At 34.4% G+C, this 23141-nt stretch overlaps 3 pseudogenes; all 3 read left to right on the top strand.

The window, feature by feature from the left end:
• Window positions 1-606: 606 nt before the first annotated feature.
• Window positions 607-1577, top strand: LOC124960127 (olfactory receptor 10AG1-like; annotated as a pseudogene).
• Window positions 1578-10278: 8701 nt separating this feature from the next.
• Window positions 10279-11180, top strand: LOC124959155 (olfactory receptor 10AG1-like; annotated as a pseudogene).
• A 10636-nt stretch (window positions 11181-21816) lies between these two features.
• Window positions 21817-22775, top strand: LOC124960053 (olfactory receptor 10AG1-like; annotated as a pseudogene).
• The last annotated feature ends 366 nt before the right edge of the window (window positions 22776-23141 follow it).

The raw sequence follows: 23141 nt of genomic DNA, 5'->3' as shown, positions 1-23141 counted from the left end.
TTCTGCAGGTAAGTCCACATTCACACTGAAATCCGATGGTAATTAAATCCTGGCATTTTTCTAAGCTACTGTATGAAAAGGATGCTGAAGGCCACCACCATACCATTCACCTATTCTGGCACACTTCCAAAATATTCCCAATAGTCATAGTGAGGCCAGTGATGCCCCAGCCACATCATCCTTCTGGGCCTAAAGATTTCTTAAAGAAGTTTTTCTCATAAATTTAAGTTAATTTTTAACTGATAAGTATACTCAACACGATGTTGGGAGACCAGAAAAACATCATCTGAAAGAGGAAAATTATTGCTTCACTTAAACCTCGATTCAGATTTATATTTTTTTAAATTTTCAAATGAAATGAAAAGTGATGTGCCTCATCACAGAAACAGAAGGAATGTATAACAACTCTCAGCAGAGAAAGAAAATATTAAAAGAGTTATTGCAGATACACTTAGGAATAAAGAATGGGTATATGGTCACCAAATTTCTGACCTTATGGAGGTCGTACACTTTTATCTGAAAGGTAATTGGGGTATTTGAAAGCATGCCATCTTCAGAGTACACATAAGAAAACAAAAGGAAAATGAAGTTAATTTTCTACTTCTGACTGAATCTTTCCCACAGATGAAACTTGAAGAGGTAGAAGCAGAAGACAATGTCTCCACAGTGGTGCAGTTTGTCCTGCTGGAATTTTCTGAACTTCCAAACCTCCAGGGGTTTCTGTCTGGGCTGTTCTCCATCATTTACATGGTTGTCCTCATTGGGAACAGCCTCATAGTCATAATAACCAGGCTTGACCCTGCACTGCACAAACCCATGTATTTTTTCCTGGCACATTTTTCTTCACTGGAAATCTGTTATGTTTCAGTCACTCTCCCCAGGATGCTGGTCAGCCTTTGGACTCAGGATGGGAGCATCTCTTTACGGGGCTGTGCCACCCAATTGTGCTTCTTCCTTGTACTGGAAACTGCAGAATGCTTCCTCCTGGCTGTGATGTCCTATGACCACTATGTAGACATCTGAAAACCTCTGCACTATCCTCTAGTCTTGAACCCAAAGAAGTGCCATCAACTGGCAGCTGGTTCCTGGCTTGGGGGAATGCCAGTCCAGGTAGGGCAGACATGGCAGATATTCTTTCTGCATTTCTGTCATTCTAACCAAATCAACCACTTCTTCTTTGTCATACCCCCTATTCTCAAGTTAGCCTGTGGGGACACTTCAGTGCATGAGGTGCCTGTCTATGTAGTGGTGATATTAGTTGAGGCAATACTTTTTATGTTGATAGTTGATACTTGCCTCCTATAGTAAAATTGTTCTTACTATTCTGAGGATGCCCACAGTTCAAGGATGAGATAAGGCATTCTCCACTTGCTCCCCACACCTACTGGTTGTGGTTTCACTGTTTGGATCAGCATCCATTAACTACCTTAGGCCCAATTCCAACCATTCTGGAGGAACTGACAAACTACTCTCTCTTTTCTATACCACTATTAGTGACTCCAATGTTTAATCCCATGATATACAGCCTTAGGAATAGGGATGTGATTGCTGCATTGAAAAGATTGTTGCTTAAATGATAGTATCACAGATTTATGAATGAAGTTTGCAATGCTCATCACAGAGTTATCAGAAAAATATTTCAGATCTTACATTCTCCCTTTGAGATATTGATCATTTCCAATTAGTATCTATTTGTGTTACTTCTGAACATGAACCTGAATTTTACTCTGGTTGCTAATATCCTGGGGAAATTAGTTTATCTTCAATAATTGTTATCTCAAGAAGAATATTTTCTCATCAAAAACATTGAAGCATACATGATATTTCCCTTGTAAGATCAATAAGCAGAATCAAGTGCTATGATTTGCAACCGAAATAAACTGGCAGGTTATTCACCTACATAATTTCTTATGTACTAACAGCTATAGTACTTACTAATTTCCTTTGATTCATAATACATAGACTTTCCAATTGCAGTTGAATATTAAATGTTTGTTATGTGAGTAATTAAATGAATAATACAAAATGATATTGCTATTTCCTACCTCAGACCCTGGGCAAAATCTACAGATTTTACAGCATCACTAAACAAGGATAGCACATTTATTCAATTCAGTGCATGTCAGTGTGAAATTACTCCAGAGACAATATAAAAAAAAATAGCTTATGAACATTTAATTTTCTTCCTTAACACTTCCTATCTGAGTACAAAATAAAATACAACACTCCTATCTGGTAAGGTATTCACTCAATTAAACATCTAAAGACCGTTATTAATATGAAAGCATTAGCATTTAGTCCTAGATAACCTAACCAACACTGCCTAGAGTGCAATATCATATGATGCATCAGTTAATAATTTTTAAAGTTAGAGATCTGATCAAATAAAGACCAGGTAAACCAGTTATCCCATTTTACTAGATCATTGTGATAGGCTAAAAGCCCTAATTCATGTGGCTTGTGAATACAGTAACCATATGAGAAATGGAACTTTGCACAGGTATGCCAGATTGCAAACTATGATATTATGAGATTATCAAGGTGACTCAATCGATGACATAAGCCCTAAAAAAGCAACAGAAGAAGTAAGAGTATGTCAGATATATGCAATGACAAAAGAGGAAGGGAAAAGGAAGGATAAGAAGGACTTGGTATGTCTTTTCTGCCTTTCCATGAATGAGCCATATGCCCAAATGGTAACTCTGAGAAGCCAACAAGAGCATGTTGCTGACATTGGTGGAGAGAGAAGTTATCACAGTTCAATGTCCTCAAAGAACAGAATTCTTCCAATAATATAATTAAGCAAGCAAATGGATTCCCCAGGATAACCTCCTGAAAACATGCAGTGAGACTGAGTTAAATAGAAGCCACAGATGGACCTACAGAATACCTTAATTTCAGCTCAGAAGTTTATCAGTAGACTGAATGAACAACCTATGGAATGGGAAAGATATTTCCAAACCATAAGGGGTTAATATCCAAAGAATACAAAAACCCCAAGAGCTCAAGACAAAGAAAACAATCTGATTTAAAAATTGGGGGGAAATGAACAGTCCTTACTTAAGGCATAAAAATGGTCACAGTTATGAAAGGCATCACTACTCAACATCACTAATCATCAGAGAAGTATAAATTGAAGGCATGAGGTGATGTCACTTCACTTCTACAGAATGATGCTATCAAAAAAATGAAAGACAAAAGTGTTGGTCAGGATGTGGAGAAAATGAAACTGAACACTTTTTGTGGGGATATAAATTCTTTCTGTCAATGTGGAAAAGAGCATGGAGGCTCCTCATAATATTAGAAATAGAGCTGCAATTTGATCCAGCAAGCACACTAGTGGGTATGTGTCTCAAGGAGATTGATCAGTATGTTGACCAGATGCCTGTACTGGCCAGTTAATTTTGGCATGTATTACAAAGTATAGAACATGTATTACAAAGTATACAAAATATTTTGGCATGTATTACAAAGTATAAGCCTAGCTGAATATCAGCAGCTGAATCGATACACAGAACCTGGCATATAAACAATGTGATGCTGTTTGTTCTTAAAAATTAAATGAAATCCTGAAATCTGCAGCAACATGGAAGAACCAGGACGACATTAAAGTAGGTGATGTGGGCCAGATGCAAAAAGAAAAACAAATCATGATCTCACTACTATGTGTAATCTATAAAAGTGAACTGAGCAGCAGATAGTAGAATGGAGGCTGTGAGAGTAGAGTGGAGGGATTGCAGAGATGCTCATCAAAGCAGCAAAAATGACCGAGAGGAGGAGCAGGCTGAAGTGATCTGCTGCTGTACTTCATGTTGAGTGTAGACACCAAAATGATATAGCTTTATGACTATACTTTATTTTTAATTAATTTAAAATGATATGTAAACCCAGAAGTTTACACATTAATGGGTGTACCATGTAGTGTTTTGATGTGTTCATTAATTATGTGCTTTTACATCATGATAAATGTATCTATATCCAAAAGCTTTCATCATTTCTTTTGTGGAATAATTTGAAAATTCTGTTTTTCTAGTGTTTTGAATGATGGAGTACAGTATTGCTATCTCTAGTCACCCTGAAGTTCAATAGTGCAGCAGAATTCTTTCTCATATGTAACTGGGAACCCGTTGATAAAACTTTCCCTTTCTCTCATAACCCCCTGCTCTCCCCTGCTTCTCCTAACCAGCAATGTACTCTGAATGTATGTGAGATCAACTTTATTAAGATTCGACAAGTGAGTGAGATCATGTGGTACCTGATCTGTTCTTGGCTTACCTCACTTAACATAATGATCTCCAAATATATCCACACTGTCGTAAATGACATGATTCTATTCTTTTAGTGGCTATCCGTTGTATGTATGCAAATATTTTGGTTACTCAACTGTCAGTTGATAGACACTATTATGGTTTGTATTTCTTGGCTGTTGTGAATAGTACCACAATGGATATATTAATGCAGATTTATTCAATATTCTGGTTTCTTTTCCTCTGAATATTACTCAGAAAAGGGACTGTTAGATCCCATGGTAGTTCTACTTTTAATTTTTTGAGGAAGTCCCATACACTTTTTCATAGTATCTGCACTAATTTACAGTCTCGCCAACAGTGGGCAATTATTCCCTAATCTCTACATCCTCACCAACAATTGTATTCTTTTGTCTTGTTGATCACAATCCTTTCTGTCAAGGTGAGGTGATGTTTTGGTTTGCATTTCGACAGGATAAGTGAGGCTGTATATTTTGTCCCATACTTGTGAATCATTTGTCTGCTTTTGAGAAACATCTATTCAACTCTTTTGCTCATTTTTAATTGTGATATTTGTCATTTTTGCTATTGAGTTTTTGGAGTTTCATATATATTCTTTTTACCCAGAGCCAGGAAACCAAGAAAATTAGACTTTTGTAGTCTACACCAATTCATCAAAAATTGGCAATCAATTTTATATTTTTATGTATGTTGTAGTCATATAGTTTTTACACTATTTCATATTTCTTTGCTTTTTGTTCTTTTACTCTGCATTATGTTAGTGTCATTTTCTGATGTGATTGATATGCAGGTAATCCACTCACTCTTATTTCTGTGTAACACTCCATTATAAAGGTATCTTAATGTTATTTATTTAACATAAAGCTAAAGTCAGCACAATATGGCACTTGCAATTTTTGCAACTCAAAGAAAGAAGTTATTAACATGCTTTCTATTTCTGTTTATATGACAGAGGGATAAATGTGAGCGACCGTGATAAAGTTCAGGGCTGCAAATCCTAAGATACATCAGTTGTTTAACCTGGTTTTTAGAGAATAGTATAAGACAACTTCATTTTAAGGGAACACTTTGTAAGAAATGTTTCATATAAGCTTATTCAGTGTAGATTATATTTTAATTCATGATTTAAAAGAAAACAATCCATGAAGTTAACTTATAATCATTGAGGAATACAAGCAATACAGTAATATAAAAAAAAATTACATTTTGTTAATCACCAATCATTTTGCTGAGAGAGACAAGTTAAGATAATTCAAGTGCAAAAAAGATTTAAGAGGTATTCCTGTCAACATTTAGCAGACTACACTGTGGTGGGTGGTAAGGATCAGACCAGACCCACAGAGAGTGCAACACTTATCCAACTCGCCCTAACATTATACAGTTCTGGCAGTTCCTACTGGAGCTCTGTAAGGGATTTGAGCCCTCCTTGGTCCCTTATTACATCTTAAGTAAACAGAGGCTAGTGTACAAATGGATTCTCATCCCAGATAATCCAGAGTGAAAATATTTCAATGATAAAGTAAAAGATATAACCACAACAACAAATTATTTTCTCGTTGACAATATTCACATACAATTTGAATGTGAAATATCATGAAAGATCAAGAGCTACCTAAAATTGTATTAAGATACTTATGGCCTAGATTCAACAATTTCAATTTAACAAGATAGTCTGACATACATTCTTCAAAGGTATGACAAAATAAAAATATCTTGAACTATGTAAAAGTGTTAATATGTATACAATGGATAAAATTCAGGTGAAAACAAAATATTCTCTATTTACTAAATGAAATGCATAAAGTTTGGGGAAACACTACCACTTGAGGGGTTTAAATTACATCAAAACAAAAGGCACAACATAATTAAAGAATGTAACTTTAAAGTCCCTAAGAATTTTCAAAACCAAAGGTTTTCACAGTAGATACAAATAAATCCAATACAACATTTAGAAGAATCAGGGTCATCAATAAACACTCCACTTGAAATGCAAAAAGGAAAGAGTGACAAAACATCCACAAATGCAAAGAAAATAACAGAAAATAATGATCAAAATGATACTGCATTTTAGTGGTTCATTCTGTGATTCAGCATAATTATTTGTGCAATAAAAATACTTACAGGATGAAATTTTTCTTTAATTTTATTTTAGGGTTTAAGTTGTTAATGTACAGGAAATACACAGAGATGAAGCTTAGGCAGCTTGCAATAGTTGGCTGAACTTGAATATTATTACATCATATGTTAAGCTTTTGTATTTTCCAGAAAAAAGGGGCTTAATTCAAAATAGAAAAAGCATTAATAAAACATGAACATTAGCACAACTTTTATTACCTTTGTTTAATAAAAACATAATGTTAACCAAAGTGAAGGGGGGTATATTTTATTGAGCATATTGACAAATTTTTGCTCTTTCTACCTTGATTCTTTTGAGTGAAATAATATTTATTTCATTTTAGGTACTAATAACTTCCTACAAAATGTTGAGATTATACACATAAGTTATTTTGTTCTTCAGTAAAGTAATTGTAATAGTAAAATTATTTTTATTAAATATTGTTATCACCTTAACAATACATGAAGATAAATTTCTTGTCATTTCTTTCTCTTAAGAAGGATAAGAAGGATAATTTAAGTAGTGTGTCTCTTACTTCGAAGCATTTCCAGATAAAATACTGAGCACCATACAAAGTGGACAAATTTTTTTTAGGATCAGTACTAAATTCAAGTAATAAATAGTTATAGACCTTACCTCTCATATGATTTAGTGATAGTAAAATAAAAGTCTTATAGAAAGATCAGGCCAAAATTTAATACATTTGACTGAGAAATGATTTGTATTTTGGGTAGTAGAACAACAGAATAAAGAAAAGAATTTAATAAAATGTGAGAGAGAATAAAAATAAGGATATAAACAAAACAGTGAAGAAATCCCTGAATATATCAAGTTGAGTTTGGGAATTTCTTAAATTTAAGAGATTTCTATAAGATTTCTCTCTCTCTTCCTATAATACCAGGTCAAAAAAAAAAAAAAGAAAAACACTTAAGAGAATATTTTTTCATGTTGCCTAAAACAGTGAATTATAGGCCTGCTAGATTGACTGACTTCTTGGTTATCAGACATGTCTTGGTTAAAGCAGCTTTTTGTAACTGCACTCATATTTATATTTGTTGTATTCTTATACATATGTGGGTTTTGTTGTATATTCAATCTTCTTTCTAAGCAACTAGCTTACCATGCCAAATCACAAGTACTTGCAAAGACCCTGCTTGCTTCAATTAGTAAAGAAGGGGGAAATGTAGGGAACATTCCTCAAGCTTATTGGACAGCAGTTGCTGACACCATGGTTTAAAAAAAACCAAACAGTCTGGATGGAGAAACTGAGGAAATGGTAAAGACTCACCATGGATTGTAGACCTTTGCAGTTACTGAGGCTGAGCTACAAGCTAAGGGGAAGCCTCAGCTTGCTGTGATGTGAGTTCACCTGGGCTGCCTTGCCTCATGCTGTGTGCTGGAGCTTGCCCAGTCCTTTGTCTCAAACTTGCTGCCAGACAAAATCACTTAGGCATACTTGGTTTGTTTACATTAGTATGATGTATAACTTACCTATAAGTTGGTTCTGTTATGTTTTAGCAAGCATCTTAACCTAAGTGGATAATGTGCCTCTGTATGTCTTGTACAATCATAAGTAAAATTAGATCTGTGGCTTCTGAGCCTGGTCTCCAATGTCTATGTTTACTGTGGGACATTGCCATCCTCACCTTAGAGGGACCTCCATTTCAAATAACTACAGTGAATAAACATAAGAAAATTAATAAGTAGCATTTATATAGACTTGTATAATGCCATGCCTTCTTAAAGCTCTTTTACATATATTAAGATAAGTAATTTAGATACTAGTCCTAATTCTGCATACAACCATTAGCCTGTTTGTTTTGTTTGTGTTTTTGTTTTTCTTTGATTCATTGTACACAAATGGAGTATGACTTTTGTTCCTCTGGTTTTACATGAAGTAGAGTCACACCGTTTGTGTAATCATACATGTACAAAAGGTAATGATGTTGGCTCATTCTATTATCTTTCCTCCCTGCTACCCACCCCCTCATTTTTCTCTATACAATCCATCCTTTCCCCTATCCACATGGAATAGGGCTATTTGCATGATCTCACAACATGAATCCTCCAACAAGAAGAGGAGCTATAATTCAATTCCAGTCCATCCTGGTAGGACTCTGTTCCTTTTCCCATGACTACCCTTATACTATGTTGGAGGACAAGGTCCAAAGTTGCAGATTTGGAGGGATGATTGGTAAAGCTGGGATTAGTGAAGAGCCAGAAACAGAAGACATCTTGGGTGCAATATCCAAAGTAGAATTCACTTCTAGAATTGTATATATACTAAATGCTTCATGAGAATTAATGAATACCTCTTAAATATTTTATTTAATAAGTCAGATTTAACTTTCCATCATCCTGACTCAAAGGAAAAGAAAGAATGGTATAAAGTACCTATAGAGTAAGCCAATAACTCTGTGAAATAAATTATCTAAGCAATGTGACATCACCCTGGGAGCTAATGACATATTATCCTAATGCCCTATTTCTAAGATCTACACAATTTCAAATATAGAAACATAACTAGATGACAATCACATTAAATTGGATCAGTGATATTTTGCCAATGTTATCTCAGTAAATAAGTTACCTTAGAAACGTTAAATAACTTTTTCTTATATCACAGATAATAAATACTGGAGTTAGGATTCAAACACAAGTTCAATGAAAGAGATTTGCCTTAGCTTGCAATCATGAAACTTATCAGTAAGTGAAGAAATTGTCCATCATTATTGAGTTGAAATATGTTATTTAATATTGAGTTGAAATATGTCAGTTTTTCAAAAATTGAAAATAGAATAGTTTGTAGAGTTTTTCTGGTTTGCTTGTGGTTTTTGTTGTTGTTTCTTTTGTTTTTAGAACAGCAGAGACTGTGAAGGACCCCTGCACATGGAGTTTAAGTTAGTGGCCAGTCTCTTTTATCTAATGGACCACAAACTTACTCCCTATCACTACCTCTGACCACCTTGGTTTCTACCAGTTATTTTCTTGATTGATTCTACTGGATCCATGTTCCCATACTAAGTAAAACTCAAAGTAGCTCCCACATGATAATTTATTGAAGGATACTTTTCCTTTTGTCATAAAAACATTTTCCTGTAACTCCTAAAATTATGAACTACATGATAAAGGCATTCCATTTTCAAATCAAGTGATGGGAGGAAATGGAATGTTGAAAAATAAACGTAAAATATACTCTATATTCCACAAAGGAAGAAGGAGGGATCGTGAATATTTTCACAATAAGGAAAATAATGTTTGAGGAAATAAATATGTACATGATTTAAATATTATACAATGATTTCATGTACAAAAAACATAACATGGTACCCCATTGATATGTACAATTGTAATGTTTTTATGTAACTTTAAATGGTTAAAAGATAGGGCTGGAATTGTAGATTAATTAATGTGTGTTTGAGCCCTAGCACCACTAAAATAATAAATGATATTTATTAACAAATAACATTTAGTGTGGAAGAAAATAATCTATGATACAGAGCTGTTGAAACATGTTTGAGAAAATACCAATTAAAACTGAGATACAATGGCAGGCCTGTGGATTGTTCTTCAATGTGACCAATCCAAACTGTGACTGTGAATAGCTGAAATATTCTAGACTGTTGACAGGAGACACCATGGGATGACTTTAAAGAAATTTCAGGGCAATGTGTGTAGTGGTCGTGCATAGGGTCTAAGGTAGGAAAAGGTGGAATGTGTTAGGAGTCACATCCTTACACTGCAAACAATCCTAGTGGCCTTGAGTATTGATCTGGATGACCAGATTCATTTAGAGAGCAGGGCAACTATCCCTGAAGTTAAAGTGAGAAGCACCTGTGCAGTTTTTGCTTTCCACAGATGAAACACCAGGTAAAAATACCAGAAGGAAACCTAACTGCATGGATGGAATTCGTCCTTTGGGGGTTTGCTGATGTTCCCCATCTCCAGTGGTTTCTGTTTGGAATGTTCTTTGTCATCTACATGATCATCCTGCTGGGCAATGGAATTATATTGGTAATACCCAAAGTGGAACCTGCTCTCCACACCCCCATGTACTTTTTCCTTGGCCATTTTTCCTTTGTGGAGATCTGTTATGTTTCAGTTACTCTCCCCAGAATGCTCATGAATCTCAGTACCCAGAGAAGGACCATCTCTTTGGTTGCCTGTGCTACACAGATGTGCTGTGTTCTTGTCCTGGGAGCAGCAGAATGTTTCCTTCAGGCAGTGATGGCCTATGACCCATATGTGGCCATTTGTAACCCTCTGCAGTATCCTCTGGTCATGACCCACAAGGCTGCCTCCGGATCACTGGAATTCCTGTCCAGGTAGGGTTGACATTCCAGATATTTTGTCTACCATTTTGTGCTTCCAACCTAATCAACCACTTCTTCTGTGACATCCCCCCAGTACTTAAGCTGGCATGTGGGGAGATGTTCAACATGAGCTAATGGTCTACACGACTGCTCTGCTGTTGGTATTCGGCCCCATTTCTGTTCATTCTTATCTTCTATATCAAAATCATCTCTACAGTCCTTAAACTGCCATCAGCCACAAGCAGGGTCAAAGCCTTCTCCACCTGCTCATCTCATCTTACAGTGGTGCTGTTATTCTTCGAATCAGGCATTATTACATATTCAAGACCAGAAGCTAGTCATTCGGCAGAAACTGGCAAAGTGCTTTCTCTTTTCTATACTATTGTGACTCCCATGTTTAACCCCATGATTTTTTACCTGAGGAACAGGAATGGCTAAAGGGCATTGAGAAAATTATTAGGTAGTTTACTTGAATCAATGTAAATTATATTTTCAGAGCTTGTTTTTATGTGCATCTGTAATAAAATTCCCAGTGATATGTATTTCTGGCTCTATGTCTTACATATCTCTTCAGTGATAAGTATTTTAAAATTAAACTTTATTTTTGAAGTTCTGAGATGCTTCTGTCTTAAGCTGTATAGGTGATATATGTGTCAAAAAATTCCAGATCATTTCATTGATATTTATTTTTGTATGTATGTGCAACACTTATTCTTAACACCACTATGACAGCAAAAATTTTAATTGAATTAATAATATTAGAGACTCCGTTTTATCACTTATTGAAAATCATGTTATTCACATCCATAGATCTGTGACACCCATTTTAAAAAAGAGGTCGGAAATGGACATGAAATGAAGAACACCACACAGTGACCAAACACACATACACATTTATATTTTGAGCGTAACATTACTGGTTCAGAGGAAAAACACTTATTACGAGAAAAAAACATGTAGTTTCATAAATGATGTTGGTGAATATTATTGACTAGCTTATGTATCTTTTAAAGTTAACATTACTATATGGTAATCACATAAAATAGTAAATTTTATAAAAAGTACACATGTACTTTGGGAGAACTGGAAAAAGGGAAGAAATTTGTGAATAACCCACAAGTATTTTTTTATTAAGTATTCAGGATATGTTGTTTTTCAAAGTAAAAATTCTCTTGGGGTGATAAAAGATACAGTAGAATTGAGGAAGAGGATATAATACTTTATAGAAGCATGTATTTGATATAAATCACAGATATAGCACAATACTATTGCACTGTAGTTACTGAAAAGATGAATTAATTATATAATGTTCATTGTAGTGATCTCAAAATAAAATTTCCTCTTTTGTTTCTTTTATTTCACTGATATTTTAGAGTTTATTACCCTTTATTGGTGTTATTTATGTAACAAATTAAAGTAAATGGTGAATTCCATGCATGTAGTTAATAAAAAACTAAACAATGTCTTGCACTATTTCTCTTTCTATCGATATAAGTAAACTCATTATTATTACTATATTCAAAGGTAACATATTTCTGAGAAATTTGACCTGTCACCAGATTTATGATTAAACAAGAATGTTGTAATGTTTGCCCCTGCTATTAAAAGCATTTGTCTTTAGGTGAATAATATTTGTTCTTATTACAGTTCATGGAGATAACTAACACAAAGTGGAGAGAAAATGCAGTAGTGCTTTCTGACTAGCAGAATATACCCGAGACTATGTGATAACAACTCCAAAGACATGTCTAGGAAAATAAATCTATCGCAGGTGAGATTAAAAGAAAAAAGCATGATAAACACCAATAATTTAAGATAAAGCCTCTAGCAGGCTTCTTAAATCAAACATAAACAGATGTAATAGAAGAATGATAAAGAGAGAAAATATAATAAGAATCAATTTCAGGAAAACTATTTCCTGGCAGAGATTGAACAACACCACAAGTTTACTTATATTAGATGTTGTGAGACAGAAGCGAGGCAGTCATTTTTTTTTCTGTTGTCCCTCCTGTGAAGTATAGAAAAGAACTATTGTTTTAGAGCAGTGAGTTTTGGGAGAAGCAATGCTCTATTTTCTAAGAACACAGTGTTTGTCTTTTCATGATGGAATCAGTCCAATGTAACCAGCCTGCCACTAGACAGTTGGTGGGCCATTCCAGGAAATATTGTCATATCTAGAATTTGTGGTTAATCCCTTCTCCTGACATATAAGATGTTCATCAGTGTCTTTAATCCGAATGAGGATGATGATGGAAGTTCATGCTGCTGTGTCCATGCATAGCCTCTCCCGATGTCTGCATGGTCAGCTGGCATAACAGTCCATTGGACAATGGTAATGGAACCTGGGGAAAGAGGCTGGGTGGTAACCACTGAATGCTTTTCCCTACACCTTTTGAATATCCAAAATCTCCTCAGCTGAGGACAACTTTTAATAAACATTCACATGGTTCAAAAATATCTTCACTTTTTTTGGATCATTCAGAGAAATATATGTCTCTTTTCTAAAAATAGAGTCCTCTTAATGATCAGTTTTCTCTTTAATTTTTTCCAAATCTCCAACTGTTCACTCAAACCATTAACTTTAACCCATGGATTTGTACACTATCTCGCATCAAGCCATTTTTCCTTCCAAACTAAATGAACGTCCAGAAGCATTGCTCAGAGTTCTTCCCCCTGGTGACCTGGCCCCTCACCAATGTCCCTCAGGGATGTCACATAAAGTGACTGCACTGTTGCAAAGGTCAGCTTTAGGGTGATTCCTGAATGTCACATAGAACCAGGTAAACTATGCCCATAAGTTCTTTTGCTAAATCAGCTTTCATGAGTTCATTAATATAGAAGTACAGAGAAAAGAATAGCAGGAGAAAGGACCCTGAGAATTTGGGCCTTTTTCTCATGTAAATTACTGTCATCTGGACCTGTTGAAGTTCTATATATACCACTCCCATATAATACTGGGGCCTTTTGAAGAAAAGTTCAATTTTCTTGTGAGTTAGGTGGACTATGCAAATTATCCATTTCAGATTGAGAAAGGATGATGCTTTTTGGATGTTGAGGAATTATTTTTATTTAGTTGGCATATTTATAGTTTGAAAGTTATTAGGAGTACTTTTATTAGTACTTCAATAATATCTGTGAGTTGTGGTATAAAATTTCCTTTTGATCTTCCTATTTACTATTTCCAATTTATGTCTTTTTTAACTTTCTCAACCATCAAATATACACGCATATATATTATTGAACTTCATAAAAACAAAATTTATAAAAGCAAACATTTGGTTTTGATTATCTTTCTTTTTTTAGATTTCCACATATATGTATATTTAAACATATGTGGAAGGAAGAAAAATAGATGAGAGGAAGCTTAATACAGAAAGGTCGAGGAGAGGAAAAGAGAAGACACTTAGAACTGAAATGGATCATATTAAATCCATGCCACTATGAATCGAGTATGTCAAAATACCAACTATCATGTATAATTAATTATATTGAGGTAATAAAACATTAAAATTGCTGAAATACAAAACTGAAAGTAAGAAGAAAAATATAATCATTAGTGAAACCCTCTCTGATTGGGATTTTGTGTAGAGATTAATATTAATTCAATTGGTCATTAGAAGTCTATATAGATATTTTATTTCATATTATTTCACATTATTTTGGATGTGAAGTCATTCAAGAAGTTGGTTTGTCCAACCTACTTGTTTCCTATAAAAGTATTCATATCGTCTTTTATAGTAATTTTAATTTTTTTCAGAATTGTCTATAAATTATGCAAAATCACAGTTTAAATTACTGGTTCGAATAACTTCTTAAAATTTTGTACAGGGGACATAGAAAAATTCTGTGAACACTATGCCTTATAATTACTGATGGAATTAGCATCACAAAGACTCTCTTTGATTTTTATTATTTGGACTTGATCTATGGTGTCACTTCCTTTCAACTCAAAGACTTAATTTAATATTCCCGATAGCATGAGGACTTCTAGCAGCAACCTGCTATTGATGATATTATTGATTTTGTTTCTGTGTATAGATAATACTTTCTTATTTTGTTACATATCTCATAAAGTCCATTTAAAACTGAACAATTGATCTAACATCCTACAGCACCTCCAGATTCTAGTGCCATTTAGGAAGGCATGTTTGTTGCCATATGTGTGTTTACGCTCTTGCCTGGAGTAATTTCGTGGAATTAGATTACATTGTGAAGCTGCTGGTAAAGTCTGGTCATTATTCTTCTTATTATTACTATCTTTATTATTATTATCACTTGTATTCCAATGTCTGAATTCCTAAGCACTCCCCATTGTTCAGTATAGCTTAATGATCAGCCAGTGATATTATTGTTCTTTAATATAGCCAGGAAGACTTCCAATATTTATTTATGATGTTTTTGTGAGTGGCTTGGAAACTTGGGAAATATATTAATTTCAGGAACTTTGCAAGTTTTGATGGATTATACTCACTGCATTTACATGTTCACCTTCACCTGGATCCCTCTCAAGACAGTCTTGAGTATGAATGTGGCTGTGCACCTAAACCCAATCATTCAGATCACTACTATAATTAGGATTTCAACAGTACTGACTTTCATTTTCCCATTCCCCAGAAATTCCTGTTAAATTGTTGGCTAATCTGTCCCAAATCTATGGACACACAGGCATAGCTATAATGTTGGCCCCACCCTCACTATGACTTTCTACCAAAGTTGACATCATTTATAAAACTTCTGGAAATCCCATCCCAATACGCTGCTTGAAGTTACAGGAATCTTCTCCTGTAATAATTAGAGAGCTGCTAACCTATCTGGCATTTAACGTCCTGGTAGATCTTCTGTTTCATGTAACTGAAAGTGGGTAATGGAAACTGTCTTGTTCAAAACACAGTGAATTTTACTATTCTTATTTAGGTTAGCTTAGTTTTCTTCAACTTTTTATTGATGCAATATAGTTGTACAGAGTTTTTTGATAAGGATGCAAAGACTTTTCTTGAAAGAAATTGAACTTCACCTGAAAATTAATATTCTTGGTTCAAGAAATTGTTGGCTAGTTATGATTTACTTAGGTATAGAATGTTTAAAATACATTGTTGTTGGAAGCAAATGTATGATAAAATATATGTTATCATGAGTAGGCATACATCATAAATGTTACCAAAAGCACAAACCTGAAAAGAAATTCTTTATAAATTGTACTTCATCAATGTTAAACATTTCATTCTGTGTTAACATTTTTAGGAAAATAAAAATACAGCCTACAGACCCAGGAAAGTATTGGTAAGTCACATATCTATCAAAGGAAACAGAAAATACATGGACATTTCCCTAATTGAACAGTATAAGAAAGACATAGCTTAATTAAACAATGTACAAGATTCAAATGAAATTTAAAACAACAATTAATGTTGCATGTATACTATAATGCTAAATCACATGTTGCATGTATAGCTATAATGCTATAATCACAAATAATATCATTCAAAATAGGTAAGTTAAATATACAACCCTTAAATGGTTGTAGCTTTCAAAGTTTGGAAATGAGGAAGGCATATGCTTCTAAAGTATATTTTCCATTTATGTAAGCATTATTCCTTTTATTTGTGTAAACATATTCTGGGTTCCTGTGTCTATATCTAATACTGTCTCCCTGGAACTGGAGCGTGTGTCAGTGTATTTGTGTGGGGATGTGTGGGCCAGGTATAGAAACCTATTTTATCAACTTACACTCAATTTGAGGAGCTCCTTGACTAGAAAATCAAGCAATAACTTCATAAAATTCTAGATTTTGACAAGTGAAGGCAATTAATGATAAAAATAGGAAATCCTAGTTGGTCACAAGTGATCTAGCTAGACATTACATTTTACAGTCTCCTGTCCAGGTTGCTGTAATATGTCACTAAATTTTAAACTGAGGATTCTTCCTGAAAAGTCTGAAAGACTTTTCTAGTTTCTGCAACTGACAAAAAGTGTGTACTGCTCTTCATTCCCTTCCTGCCCTGTTCTTTATGGAATGATGACAAGTTCTAACTGCCCAATGTGGATTTACAGGTGGCAGACTCGTGTTGAAGACAACAGGAACATTTGAAAAACATGAACTTCTTGAGAACTTTTAATGACATAAACTTCTTTCCAATTGATTCCTCAGTTTTTATATTATTAATAAGCACAAAAAGGAAGAGAGACTGAGAATATAAGGGATAGTATAGCCATTCACGTTTTAGTTTGTTATGTTAAATTCCTTGAATAGCAGGAAATTAATTTCCTCTATTAGTAAGTTATCTGGGAAAAGACTAATCCCCAGGGCAGACACTATTTCCTACCTCAGGAGCACTGCTTTTTTATTTTTTTTTCCTCAGAGTAGAATATATAGTAGATAAAGCTAACCCTTTGTTACAAATGAAAGTAAATTCCTAAAATATGAGAACAAACTTATTTACTATTTTCTGTATTTTATCTATCAATAAAGGTAAGCATTATGATTAACCTAATTCCAAAATAGATAAACATGGAATACATTTGACAAATATAGAATTCATTTTTATGTCCAGTTTTATTTTTATGAACATGAGCAATAAGTAATATTTAAAATTTTAGAAGAATCCTTTGTTGTTGGTTACTTTTTCAATTCCAAGTTGCTCTTGCATTACATTTGCACTCTTGTGCCTTTTGCTATTATTAGGTGAACTGAGAACAAAATGGAAAATCCTTCTCAATATAAAGAGAAAATATGAAAGTTTATTGTTCACATCATATTTTTAGATGTTACTATATACAAAATAATCATGTGATAAACATGCATTTAACTATTTCACATCAAAAACCTGGAGATCATATCGCTTGAAAACTGAATTATATAAAATGGGTTAGAACAATATTGAATACACAGTATAAAAATATCTCTGCATCCTACTACTATTAAGAAGGCTCCTAGTTTATGAGTCAAAAATCCATGATAAGTGGATTTAAAACTGCTAGAGAAATGTTAGCATGTTCACATTTTTTATCTTTAGAAGTTTCTGGCAGAAGGACAGACATCCTTCCAACTTCTGTACACTAGTATCACCCTTTATTTCTTATTTTTAATTTAGTTCCATCAACTTGCTCTGAATATAATATGTACGACAAATGTTCTGATTAATTCCACCCTATTCAAACCAAATGAAATCATTGTTTCAAAGGGGATCACAAATAAATAAACATGAAGTATCTGCACTCCAAAAAGGTGTCTATATCTAACAGAATTACTAGTGATTTTTTCCTCTGAGTAGTATAAGTAGCAAGTTCCAAATGTTTTCCAAAGTCAGAGAAATCAGCAAGAATGTTGGGTGAGATGAGTAAGCTTCTTATGCTCAATTGTGTCTATAATTTAAGAACAATTTAAATAATTTTAAGTATAATTTTTCCTCTCTTTTTAGGTATCGAGTATTGAATCCAGGGGCACTGTACCAGGAGCTTCATCCGTAGGTCTTTATTCCTTTCTATTTTGAGATGAGGTATTGCAAATTTGCCCAAGTTGATGGGAAATTATTCATCATCTCCTATCAGTCTTCTGAGTAGTAGGAATTATAATATTTTTCTTTATATGTAGTTGGGCATGGAGAATTACTGTAAATATTCATAAAATTGCAGGTCCATTTGCCAGTGGAAATTTAAGACTCCCCCACCTATGAAAAAGAAACGGAAAGCTAAGATTCATTAACTGTAGATGAATGAAGCACAAGTTCTGTTCATATTGCTGTTTCTTGCTTATTATATTTTAAAGATTGGTTCTACTTTGCTTTATAAATGTACACTCCTACTTGAACAGAGGGAAATGAGAGTCAAAGGAGATTAGAAGGTGCACAAAACATTTAAAAAGAGTGAGCTGATTTAGCAAAGAGAAAGAAGAGGATGGCAATTCCTAAAAGTTAGGGTTTGATACTCAACTGTGCACGTACAATGTATGATAGTCCGGAGTAAAGTGATGATTCGATCAGCAGATTTAATAATTGTCTGCTATGGTTTGGATATGAGGTGTCCCCAAAAAGCTCACGTGTGAGACAATGCAAGAAGGTTCAGTGGAGAAATGATTGGGTGGAAGAGTCTTAACCCAATCAGCAGGCATTTACCAAGTGGTAACTGAAGTGCTAGGGTATGGCTGGAGGAGATTGGAATTGGGGCATGACTTTGGCGTATATATTTTGTATTTGAAGAGTGGAGACTCTCTCTCTGTTTCCTGATGATGTGAGCAGCTTCCCTCTGCCACGCTCTTCAGCTGTGATGTTCAGCCTCACCTCAAGCCCTGAGGAATGGAGCCCGCATTCTATGGACTAAGACCTCTGAAATTGTGAGTCCTCAAATAAGTCTTTTCTTCTACAATTGTGTAGTAATTTAGTAAAAGGAGCTAAAGAGCTGTATAAAACACTGCCCATGTGTTAAGTTGTCAGCTTAATTAGATATAAGAATAAATGTTTAAAAAATTTTGTCAGAAAATAAAATACTTTGTGGTAGAGTTTCACATACTTATAATCACAGTAAAGCCACTTCTTTTTCATCTGGGAGTTTGTGTTATCGTAGAGTCTCAGTTGTGCCTTTTTATATTGTAATATCAAAGTTTCATTTACAGTATAATTTTGGAAGAAGTTTGAAGAACCTTAGGACTTCAATATTTGGTGGAATATTGTGGATGTAACAAGAAATTCTTATTTAACATTCCCATATTCAGCTAGAGAAATTTCACAAGAAGGTCAAGTTCAGGATGCACTTTGTTCTTTCTCCATTAGCATTTGTTTTTGAAACTGAACTCTTGACCACTGTCCACAAAATTAGATTAGAGGTATGCATTCAAATTTCATTTATTCCCTTTGTATTTAAATTATTATTAATATGCAATATATTTAGCAAACAATAAGGTGATTGGCTTTGTCTGAAAGATAGAAGGAAAATAAAATAATTCCTACATACCCACCACCCAAACACAAACACATGTACACTCACACACAAGGCATGCACTGAAATGCAGAATTCCAGGAAGGTATACTTGAGTCTTGGGCATTACTTCAATTATTACACTCATTTGTAATTTATCCAAGAAGTCAGCAAATCAAAACTTTCGGAAAACTATACTGTACCTCATATAAACGTATATAAAATAAAACTACTGTAAAGTTTTTTAAGTTCTTTATAAATTTTGGAGATTTGTGCTCTATCTGAAGTGTGTGTGGAAAAGATTTTCTACCACTCTGTAGGCTCTCTTTTCACGTTATTGATTACATCTCTGCTGAAGAAAAGATTTTTAGTTTGAATCCATCCTATTTTTTGATTCTTGCTTTGATTTCTTGTGCTTTGGGAGTCTTGTTGAGGAAGTCTGATCCTAAGCCAACATGAGGAAGATTTGGTCCTACTTTGTCTTCTATTTGGTGCAGGGTCTCTGGTCTAATTCCTAAGTCCTTGATCCATTTTGAGTTGAGTTTTGTGCAGGGTGAGAGATAGAGGTTTAATTTCATTTTATTGCGTATGGATTTCCAGTTTTCCCATCACCACTTGTTGAACACGCTATCTTTTCTCCGTTGTATATTTTTTGGATCCTTTGTCTAGTAAATTTCATCTTACTCCTATTAGAATGGCTATTATCAAGAACATAAACAATAATCGATGTTGACATGGATGTGGGGAAAAAGGCACACTTTTACATTGCTGGTGGAGTTGCAAATTGGTGCAGCCACTCTGGAAAGCAGTGTGGAGTTTCCTCAGAAAAATTGGAAAGGACCCACATTTTGACCAGTTATCCAACTCCTCAGTTTATACCCAAAGGACTTAAAATTAACATACTATAGTAACACAGCCACATCAATGTTATAGCAACTCAATTTGCAATAGCTAAATTGTGGAACCAACCTAGATGCCCTTCAACAGATGAATGGATTAAAAAAACCATAGTATATATATATGCAATAGAATATTATTCAGTCACAAAGAATGATAATATAATGACATTTGCAAATGTATGCATGGAATTGGAGAATATCATGCTAAGTGAAATAAGCCAATCCCAAAAAACCAAAGACCAAATGTTTTCCCTGATACATGGATAATGATATATAATGGGAGTGAGGGGTTGGGGTGAAAGAAGAAAAAATAAAGCTATAATATAGGTCAAGAAATAAAACTGAATGCATGCATAATATAAATGAATACAAACACACTCATGCTTGAACCCACATATACACAAATAAGGGAATAGAGTGAACGAAGCCAATGAACTCAGTAGAATAGCAGCCATTGCTAAGGATATGAATGATCTGCAAACATCAAGGTGAAGAGATATGCATAATATCTTATGTATGAGTAGATCTCATTCAGAATAAAGAGGCCCACATTCTGGAAAAGACTAGTTCCTTGAACACAGATACTAATTAGATTGCCTCTTCAATATTGAGCTACTCTCTATAGGAAAATCATATTAAATGTCCCCTATCCTTCTTGAGACCCTCTTTATCCCTCTCTACATCAATTGTACTACAAAATCTGAACAAAATCTGTTACTTCTGATTTTAGGAACATATTAAATGAATATAGAGTTTTAAAGATTAAATAGTGTTGAATTACACTTGCTGAACAATTAATCATTAATTTTCATAATGAACTATGCAGAATATCAAAGTTAAATCAGTCCTTGGAAATGTACAAAAATTTGTTTCAAAGATTAAATATAATCTTCCTAAAATTAATAGAGATGTCTTAAACAATACTTTCTCATATATTTAATTTAGTTTTGGATTTATCATTATACACAAAACAATGTTGGGAGAACAGAAAAAGAAAAGTAAAAAGTACAATTATTGCTTCATTTGAACCTACATTCAGATTTACATATTTAGAATGTTCAAAAGAAAATTCAAGTGGCATGACATATCAGAGAAACAGGAGGAATGTTTAATAACCCTCAGCAAAAAAATAAATACTAAAAAAAATGCATGAAGTTGTATTTTGGAACAAAAAAACATCTTCACCACAATTGCAGCCTCATAGAAGTCATACACTTTTATCTTAAAGGTATCTGGGAATTTGAAAAGCAAACCATCTTCTAGTACACTTAAGAAAAGAAAAGAAAAATGAAGTTAATTTTCTACTTCTGACTAAAACTTTCCCACAGATGAAACATGAAGAGATAGAAGCAGAAGAAAATATCTCCACAGTGGTCCAGTTTGTCCTGCTGGGATTTTCTGAACTTCCAAACCTCCAGGGGTTTCTATCTGGGGTGTTCTCCATCATTTACATAGTTGTTCTCATTGGGAACAGTCTCATAGTCATAATAACCAGGCTTAACCCTGCACTGCACAAACCCGTGTATTTTTTCCTGGCACATTTTTCTATTCTGGAAATCTGTTATGTTTCAGTCACTCTCCCCAGGATTCTGGTTAGCCTTTGGACTCAGGATAGGAGCATCTCCTTACTGGGCTGTGCCACCCAATTGTGCTTCTTCCTTGTGCTTGGAGCAACAGAGTGTTTCCTTCTGACTGTGATGTCCTATGACCGCTATGTGGCCATCTGCAACCCTCTGCAATTTCCTCTAGTCATGAGCCCAAAGAAGTGCCATCATCTGGCAGCTGGTTCCTGGCTTGGGGGAACGCCAGTCCAGGTAGGGCAGACATGGCAGATATTCTCTCTGCATTTCTGTCATTCTAACCAAATCAACCACTTCTTCTGTGACATACCCCCTATTCTGAACTAGCCTGTGGGGTCACCTCTGTGCATGAGGTGTTCGTCTATGTCATGGTTATATTGTTTGCTGTAGTCCCTTTTATGTTGATACTTGCTTCTTATAGCAAAATTGTTCTTACTATTGTGAAGTTGCCAACTGCCCAAGGGCGCACTAAGGCATTCTCCACTTGCTCCTCACACCTACTGGTTGTGGTTTTATTTTTTGGATCTGGTACCATTACCCACCTTATGCCCAAATCCAACCATTCTGGAGGAACTGACAAACTGCTATCTCTTTTCTACACCATAGTGACTCCAATGTTTAATCCCATGATATACAGCCTTAGGAATAGGGATGTGATTGCTGCGTTGAATAGGTTGTTGCTTAAATGATAGTATCACAAATTTATGTATGAATGTTTGCATTGCTCCTCACACATTTATCAGAAGAATATTTCGGGTATTACATTCCCCTTTTGAGATATTGATTATTTCCAATTCAGTATCTATTTTTGTTACTTCTGAACAAGAGCCTGAATTTTACTCTGGTTGTCAGTATCTTGGGCAAATTAGTTTATCTTCAATATTTCATATCTCAAGAAAAATATTTTCTCATCCAAAAATTGCAAAGTACATGATATATCCCTTATAATTGGCAAACAGAATGAATGTTATGTCTTGCAACTAAAATATAGTGGCAGATTGTTTACCTAAATAATTTCTTATGCATTCACAACTGTAGTTCGTTTTCTCCTCCTT

The sequence above is a fragment of the Sciurus carolinensis genome, chromosome 11, assembly GCF_902686445.1.
Source record: "Sciurus carolinensis chromosome 11, mSciCar1.2, whole genome shotgun sequence".
Classification (NCBI taxonomy): Eukaryota; Metazoa; Chordata; class Mammalia; order Rodentia; family Sciuridae; genus Sciurus; species Sciurus carolinensis.
Note: the sequence above shows the minus strand (reverse complement) of the source record. Positions and strands in the feature narration are given on the sequence as shown.